The 9,566-nt window shown below is 38.5% G+C and overlaps 1 pseudogene; it reads left to right on the forward strand.

The window, feature by feature from the left end:
- Nucleotides 1–270: 270 nt before the first annotated feature.
- On the forward strand, nt 271–3,337 carry LOC135713916 (uncharacterized; annotated as a pseudogene).
- The last annotated feature ends 6,229 nt before the right edge of the window (nt 3,338–9,566 follow it).

Below are 9,566 nucleotides of genomic sequence, written 5' to 3' on the forward strand. Positions count from 1 at the left end.
AACAGCTGATGATTGTTGCGGTAGTGTTAGACAGTATACGATCGCAATGATCACTAGCACAAGCATATAAAAAAAAACACGTGCTTCACATGCGTATGATCTCTGATGTAAGTAATGCGAACTGATGGTGTTATTAGGAGCAAACCGTAAGGAATATTATGTTGTTTGTTTACAATCGTAGTGGCATCTTGTGTGCACATGCGTAGTAAAATGTATGTGCCGGTTCTTACAACGTGCCACCAAATGTTTACAAGCTTTTATGGGCTGGAAATGCTAGATCTGAACTTGTGTACTGTAATCGGTAACATCGGTAAGGCAAATGTTGGATGCACTACAATGGCTCTCCGTTAAGCAGCGTGTAATACTACGTTCTCACTACGCTCTATATTACTTGATATAGAGTGATTCGTGATATAGCAGCTATATCACGCTCGATATCAAGTAATATCCCATATAAATAAGCTGTCATTCTATATTACACACGAAGCATGATATAGCGTATATCACGTTCCTTTCGTAATATAATGTGGAAAAGTGGTAGTTGGCATCCCGGCCTACATAGCACTGGGCGATATTTTTGTTTACAGTCCATTTGACGCATGCATGTTCCCAATCAATTTTCTCATTTGCCTCCTTCAGTTGTATTTATCAATTTCCTCCTTCAATCGCAACTTGAGTTTAATTTGAATTAAAGAAAATGGAGCCAACAAGAAACGCAGCAAAAGCAAGCGGAATGTATGGGCAGTAGCTCAAATGTCTCTGCTGTTCGAGTTATGGGAGGATAAAATCAACGACCTTCGTGGGTCAACAAAAAATAGTCATGTGGTAGAGGAGATGCGGATTACGTTCGAGCAGCATGGGTTTACGGTTTCTGCTGAGGAGATAAAAATCAGGATGCACAATCTCACTGCTAGATACAGGTAAGGAAAGTTAATCAATTATATTATGTGAAAATTCGAGTTTCAAATATTTTCCAGGAAAGAGAAAAATCTGATTGGGCCATCTGGAGGGTCGCCTTCAAAGCGGCCGTATTATGTGGAAGTGCATCGAATTCTAGGCAGCTTCCGTATCCACAATGTGGAAGAAGTTGTAGAAGAGAGCATTTCTGATGCCGGCGGTGAGTTTAATTAGTTAGCTCATAACGATTAGTGCATGAATCTTTTCCTATATATACATCTGCTCTCCCGGCAGTGCTCTTGCATATCTACTCTTCTAGTATTTTATATTACAGTCGGTATTCCTACTACACGGTATCGTTTTTGTGAATGTCTTCCGTTTCACATACACCACCGAACTGTCGTCGGGATCTATTAGCTCTTGATTAGACTTTTATCTATGAGATTTCAAACGCAGTTGAGTACAGTCTGACACATTTCAATGTAACGTTTCATCTTCTGACGCTCTCCTCACTTATTCCCTGAGTACTCTTGGCCTTCCTGAAGATCTTTGTAAAGCGAACATACTTAACCCGTGCATCCACAGCACCCTAAACCGTCCTTCTGTCGGCAGAGCTGGCTTCCTGGATTCATATTCCATTTTCGTCTGAACAAACTTCGGATCGGCTGACGAAATTCTTTCCCTTGGTGCAGCGATTTATGGCATCCTTAGTGGCTTCAGTGGTGCTAACTCGAAGGCGGTGTACCAGAAATGATTCAATCACTGCAACAAAAGATCACCATTAAAACAAACCTCTCAAAACTCACCTTGAAAATCAACCTTTCAACTCCTCAAAAAGCTCGGGCCTCCACTTATGGTATCCTATTCCACTTCTGGATAGACGAATCCTCCATGCCCTTCATTTTTTTAGCGATAAGTGGTCGTTCTAGCGATTTGATGAAAAACACACGAAGTTATAAGATTATTGATTATGTGTTCTAGACTTCGAAATCTCACCTAGTAATATTCATTCTCGATCAAACAGTCGAACTTTGCTATTTCTGCAAGAAAACGTCCGCATTGTTTACTGCCGAATTCAGGAGTCTTCCGAACTAAAGCCACGCTTGTCTGAAACTGCTGGGCTATGTTGTGAATATTGTGAAAAAGTAGCGTTTGCTTTGGCTGTTCGATTTGACCAGGATTATGCTGAGTGGATTAACTTCATCGATAGATCGATTACCTTCGGTGTTGCAGCGGATTGTCGATCTCAGTTAGGTATCCACTCCAAACTTCCTGAACTACCAGCTTGAACATTTCTTCCATATAAGCTGTCTGTTTCACAAACTGTAATGAAATTATACATAACAAAGATCTAATTAAGGCACTAAGTGTGGGATGCCTCCATTCAGTTGAAGGTCGTTTTAATTAATTTATAATAACTTACCAACTTTGTCGAATGAAACAATTGCTAATACAAAGAAAAAAAAATTATATATTAAGTAACGAGAATCTTTCGTTTCACATTCAATATTATGATTAGTTTATATGATAGATTGTTTTTTATACCAAGCGATGTGGTAACAAGATCGAAAACACGAATATTTATTTACATTTCAATCAATAATGTTTTGTACATTTTTGAGCTAAGGGATCGACCATTAATTATGTCACACTTTAAGGGGCGATGGGGGGGGGGGGGTTGGAAGCTGTGACGAGTTATACAAAAAAATTAAGGTTCATACAAAAACTGTGACAGAGGGGGGTGGGGGGTTTAAAATGGGCCAAATTTGCGTGACATAATTATTGGACCTTCCCTAAACTGTAAGTAAAAAATTAGTAAAAATTTTTGTTGATTTTTTCTTTTTTTGATCCTTCCAAAAATCATGACGGTTCATTTCTCGAAGAGAATTTGAATTAGGCATTTATTAGCTGTTTTTCAGTATACCACATGTAATTCAATGCATTTATCATTAAAACTGTTTATTATGTTTCTACATTTCAGATGCGACCGAAGAATGGTTGGAGAATGAACACCCTTGTAGTGGATCGGAGATCCTTCCGACACCATCTTCATCTAGATCTCCATCGTCGTTGGGACGCTCAGCTGTGAAGAAAAAAAAAGATCGTCAATCAGGACATTCTCGATGAGGTGAAGAGGAGCAACGCAATAATACAAGCGGAGTTTGAGCGTGTTCGAGAGACTGACGAGAGATTAATTGGTTTAGAAACCGAAAGAAACGAACTGCTAAGGGAGATGAACGAACACGCGAAGCTATTCAATGAGACGTTCATTAATATGATGTCAAAATTTTCCTGAGCAACTGATAATTATTTGAAGAAATAAAACAATTTTTAATGTAGGATTTGCTCACTCAGAGGTTTTTAGGCAAAACATTAGTTTTACTTACTCAAATAATTCGCAATCGCCTCTCAAATGGATTGCGCAGATGGGTTTATATCTGTAAGTATCACAATTTGTTCTGGCATTTCCCAATTCGTTTCACGTTCCTTGTTCTGTAGTTGTTGTAGCCATTGCTGATTAATAGCATCATTTTGATTGTTCAAAAAATTGTGAAGGACACAGCAAGCTTTTATTATCAGCGTTACATTATCGATGTGGCTATCTATTCCTTTTCCAACACGTCGGAATCGTGCTTTCAAATGCCCAAAGGCGTTTTCCACAACCCGCCTATTTTTTGACAGTGCATAATTAAAGTTTTTTTCCTTTTCCGTAGCGTCTGCACGAAACGGGTAGGGTTTCATGACATTTTCCGATAAACGGAATGCAGAATCGGCGATTAACAGCACAGGTACATGAACTCCACCAATAATTTTTGAATGGTGCTTCAAAATTGGATCTTCAAACGCTGTCTTGAGTTTAGATTTTTCGAAAATTTTGGAATCATTACACCGCCCAGGACTTCCAACGCTTATGTATTGAAACCGATATCTGTTGAAAGAAAAAAGTTAGATAACGGGGGTTATTTCGAGAGTCGAAGAGACGTGTGTCACTAGTGAAGTGAGAAAAATTATGTCGTGGTGAAGTGACGCTCTGTGAAAATCAAATGGAGAGTAACGTCACCATGACATGACTTTTCTCACTTCACTCTGGGAATAACCCCAACATTATAAAATAGTAATAAATAAATAATAGTAATGAAATAGTAATAATAACCCACGTCAATCTATCCAGCGGGACAAACTTAACGAATTTCAAAGTTGATACGTGTTTTGGAATGTACCAATAGCGTACCATAGCGTACCTTCCAGGATTTTGAACGTACCTCAAAGCTTCCCGGAAAACCCGTGTCCCGCTGGATAGACATACTATTTCAGCAATGACCGAGTCGATCAACCAGATTTCTACGGAAATGTGACGACCAAATGCGTACTTTACGAATCTGTCATTCATTTTTAACGTACCTCTTATTTTCACTTAAATGCTTATACTAAACTTTTCAAATCGTTTTATATATGAATTCTGGGCTTAGAATTGGATTCCTCGGAAAATTTAAGTCCGATTTCATATAAAAACACTATACTTAAGTGCATTCTAGCCAATTTGAGGACCAAAAACAGTTTTTTTTTAATTTGCATCCTTTAAAAATATACTAATTTCGAACAAAACCGTTAATTTCATGAAAACTCCATAATAAGAAAAGCCTTGATAACTTTCTGATCGATCATGACAAACGTACCTAACTGGAATTCACTTTCTGATAGAATTTACCAGAGATTTAAATAAAAAAAATAATATTATTTTAAAAATAACAAATTTTCTAAATGAAATCGTGCCCAGAACTCATATATAAAACGATTTGAAAAGTTTAGTATAAGCATTTGAGTTAAAATAAGAGGTACGTTAAAAATGAATGACAGATTCGTAAAGTACGCATTTGGTACGTCACATTTCCGTAGAAATCTGGTCGATCGACTCGGTCATTGCTGAAATCGTATGTCTATCCAGCGGGACACGGGTTTTCCGGGAAGCTTTGAGGTACGTTCAAAATCCTTGAAGGTACGCTATGGTACGCTATTGGTACATTCCAAAACATGTATCAACTTTGAAATTCGTTAAGTTTGTCCCGCTGAATAGATTGACGTCTTCAACACATTCCTTGATATGGTCATTCTGGAGTGGGAACGAATTGAAACATTCGCAGCGGAGAACTCTCCAAACATCCTCACAAAACTCCAGGACAATGGCGCAAACCGTTGATTTTCCTACACCAAACAGGTTGGCAATAGTGCGGTACTCCGCTGATGGTCCTAGTGCATAGAGCGCTATTGCGACTCGTTTTTTGATGGAAATGCAGTTTCGCAACGGGGTGTCTTGCTTTTTCAAGGTTACCATTTTTGTGCACAACAACTTGAACGACGATCTATCAACCCTGAAATTTTCTTTAAAAAAATGTTCTCCGTTCTGCTGAGCATCCTCTTCATAAAACCGTCCAGTCCTTTTCTGAAATACATAATAGTTGAGTAATTTCACAACTCCTATCGAAGATGATATAAAAGAAAGTGATTTGAAAGCGAATTCCAGCAAATAATTTCTTATAAGAGAAAGAAAAACAAAACTGAATGGTTACCGTAATGCACCGAAATCCAGACACGTTTTAAAGTTGATTAGTAAAGCTTACCAAGCTCAGAACAGCACGTAAATTTTGCTATGACTTTCTGTCATCGTTTCAAATCATCACAAATGTTTGTTATGTAGTCTGGATTAATGGACTGTCTGGTATTCAGTGCATTGCGGTATCAGTGAGAGAAAAAAATATTTAAGATTCTTACCTTGGTCCACACCGATCGAGGTGCAGTATTGCCGGAAATCTCAGACGACAGCGCAACGATCCTATTTTGCTGTATGATAATATTGTTCATATGCTGTTGTCGCTTTCGCCTGTTTGCCATTTCCTGCGCCGACACCAAGCGATACATGTTGGACGCCCTCGACATATTTAAGAAATATTGCATGGCAATCGAAGAAATTACTTGTTTGTTTATCTGTTCGTAAGCCATTTTAATTATTCACGTACCACCACGCACCATCAGGAAACAAAACTGACCGCTAAACTACGACGAAACAAACCGCTTCAAAATATGTTTTCATCGATGACAGTTGTTTAACAGAAACGTCAATATGTCAAGCTATATCACGTTTGTGTAGTGTGAACACCCTACTTGATATAGAATATCATCTCGGTATATAACGTGATATAGAGCGTAGTGAGAACGTAGCATAACATACCAAACCCTGTTGTTGGTGCATAAAATAGCTAATGGACTTGCACCAGAGTATCTGTCATCTCGGCTTGAACGTGGCAGAGACATTCATAGTTATAGGACAAGATCTGCTGATGATGTTCGAGTAGCGTCATTTTTGAAAGCATCCACGCAAAACTCACTGTTTTACAAAGGCGTTAAGCTGTAAAACTCTTTACCTAGGGACCTACGAGAAGAACATAGTGTGAACGTCTTTAAAAGAAAATGTGTGTCATTTGTGAAGGATAATATTATGTAGTGAAGCGTTGTAATAAGTGTATATGTGACATTTTTCAGTCACTGGTGATGATGAAACCAAATAGAACAAACGTCTTGGACATTGACATTGTATTACAGAAGCAACGTGATCTGGGGCGCAGTAAAACCCTATATTGGACTCATATGTGTAGGGATCTATTCCCAAAGTAAATAGTCCCAGTACCCAGGGTTCCTGTTCTCAAAATTGGCAAAAAATAATAAGAACAATGATGGACGTACATTGACTTCTCGACGCAAGATCTCACTAACACAACCTTGCTAGTGTATTCGTGTAAAATCGATTTGTTTATTATTTTCAACCACGAAATCAGCTGTCAAAGTGTTCGACTTGACAGCAGTTTGTTTATTATTTTCAACCAGTAAAACGCATGTATTAGTGAAACTGCTCACTAATACTAACGGTGGTAGAGAACTCTATGGGAATACAAAAATGCAAATGCAATGACTAAATTCAAATTGAAATTGTTTTTACAATTATCTAAATAGATAAATAAACCCAAACAAATTCCCATGTACGGGGGTTAGTCGTGGGCCATCATCATCTACATTAAGTCTGTTCCCGTACTTGCTTTTCTGCAAAAAGCATGTTCCCGTACTAGCTGTACCATATTAGTTTCTTTAGCAAAAAAGCAAGCATGGGAACAGACCTATTATTTTTTAGAGACACAGAGTCCACAAAAGGCTGTTATGATGGCTAACTTAGACTATCACTTTAAATTTTCTACAGCATAAACTGAACTTCGACACTATAATGACTTTGCGCATGTTTGCAATGCATATTATCATATTGTCTGTCAAGTTGGACACCGGAATACCCCACACACGACATTCTACTTTAGGTACTCTCGTTATGCGCGTTAACCCTTTCCTTCCCACAAGGTTTTTCGTAATTTAAAAATAGAAATATTGGATTCCAATCAAACTACCAGAACAAAAGATGTTTGTTTTTACTCAAATTTATATATATTTTTATTGTAGATCACATGTGAACCATCGGGAAGATGAATGCACCGAGGATAGTGTAAAAAATACATTCTGTTCATCACTTTAATGATTTCAAATTCATACTTTTTCATTGCACATTGTAAACTTTAACATTTCCATTTATTGTCTTAGTGCACTGGAAGGAACTAACCTTTCCTAGATCCTTACATTGCACGCACCGTTCTCTTCAAGTGGCCAATGCTCTACTTCATCATACCATACTTCAAAAGGTGGACCACTAGAGGTCACTACTCGCTGACGTACTGGTTTTCCTTTGTTTGTATGTCTTCCTCTGCGTTAGATAAATTTTTCTTCCCATATTGAATCAAACTGTTAGCAACATCTATTCTGAAATTGAGAAGAGTCATCCCATTTGCCTCATGTGGCGTCTATGTAATAGCCAAGCATTTGCAACTGCAGTACGAAATATTTTTTGGTGCCTGGTTGAATCCGGAAATGTAACTGCACACTTAGATTTTTCTACCGAGATCGGCTGTGCAAATCTCGGCAAAAAAAGTTTTACTGAGATATCAGCAAACATTTCATTTGTTTGCTGAGATTCAGCTTAGCATTATCCGAGACTCAGCAATCAAATGTCACTTTTGCTGAGATCTCAGTGAAACTTATTTTGCCGAGATTTGCACAGCCGATCTCGGTAGAAAAATCTAAGTGTGTGTTATATTCTCGAACAATAAGTAGATGAGGAATAATTTTATACGCTTTTTCGGAAACCGACCATCGCTTTACCACCGACAAACCGACATGAATGACCATCAAATTTCTGATCAAAAAACAAAACTGACATTTGGCGCCGTGTTCGCGAAAAATGTGTATCCTAGCCACGAACACGCATACAAAATGTATGAGTTGGTTCGTGTCTAATCTATTCCGGGCAAATTATTTTTATCTAGATAACAAATTTCTATGGTTTTGTCAAATGGGATCGCTGCACATTTGAATCCGCCGTTATGGATTCTCGATCAAGAGTTGAGCTTAAGTTTCATGTCGGTTTGTCGGTGGCTTTACTTCGTCTATCGGAGCGCTCCGACGCAAGATGATATAAGATTAAAAATAAGGTCGAACATAGTGCGCATTATAGCGCATCATTGTGCGAATACAGCGCACATGTCCGACGTACAGAACAAGAGTAAATCGATTGTCGCGTGTGGGGTTTTCCGGTTTTCAACCGTACCGATAATAACATACTTTATGATTTGGTACCCAATTTGAAAAATTACATAAACGACATTACATCGTGCAACCGACATTTACCGCCTTGACCATAAGTAGAAAATATCAACCGTACCAATCGATAGATGCCACCACTTTTTCGTACTACATTGTTACCGTTTCTCTGTAATTTACTGTCTCAATATGAATACAATACAATGTACGTTAGAGTTTTATCTGACGGTCAATTCAAGCTAAATAATGCATTAGGTCCTAAGTAACATGGACAGATTCTCTTCATTGACTTTCTCTTTGCATCCCCACGACCATGTTAAGACATTCCCAGCTATCGATGAAAGAAGCTATTATATAGTTTCTAATACGACAAGAACAACAAGAAACGCAGGCCTATTCTGCGCGGCGTGTGAGGTGAGGTGACACGCTCTCACTTGTGAAGTGACAATTGTCACCTCGGGTGAGGTGACTCTCCGTGCAAATCAAATGGAGAGTCACCTCACCCGAGGTGACAATTGTCACTTCACCATCACTTCACTGTCACTTCACCTCACACGCCGCGCAGAATAGCCCTGACGGTTCTGTACCCAAGTTATTAACGAAAGAGAAAGTCGATGAAGAGATCAATGTTACTTAGGACCTAATGCATTGTTCAGCTTGAATTACATATTTCTACTGCTCATACTTTCACACCGTATCAAAGTTCCTTCCGCGCACGCACATCGAGATAGCGTTTTCAAATGTTCTAGGAAAATGTTTCTACATTAATTTCCTACAAAAAACTCTTCAACTGTTACAACACAAGTTGCTTCGATTTGGCAGTATACGACCGCGATCGAGCAAACATTCCAAAATTCATAAAGAGGGCGGTACCTAAAGAACGTGACGTGTTAGGTCATAATTCTAGCCTTCAGAATCATAAGGGCCTATTTGCGATGATCGATTCTCTTCATCGATTTTCTCTTCGCATTACCACAGTT

Source organism: Ochlerotatus camptorhynchus, unplaced genomic scaffold (assembly GCF_037179485.1).
Source record: "Ochlerotatus camptorhynchus isolate MF236.1 unplaced genomic scaffold, CSIRO-AGI_Acam_v1.1 ptg000592l, whole genome shotgun sequence".
NCBI lineage: Eukaryota > Metazoa > Arthropoda > Insecta > Diptera > Culicidae > Ochlerotatus > Ochlerotatus camptorhynchus.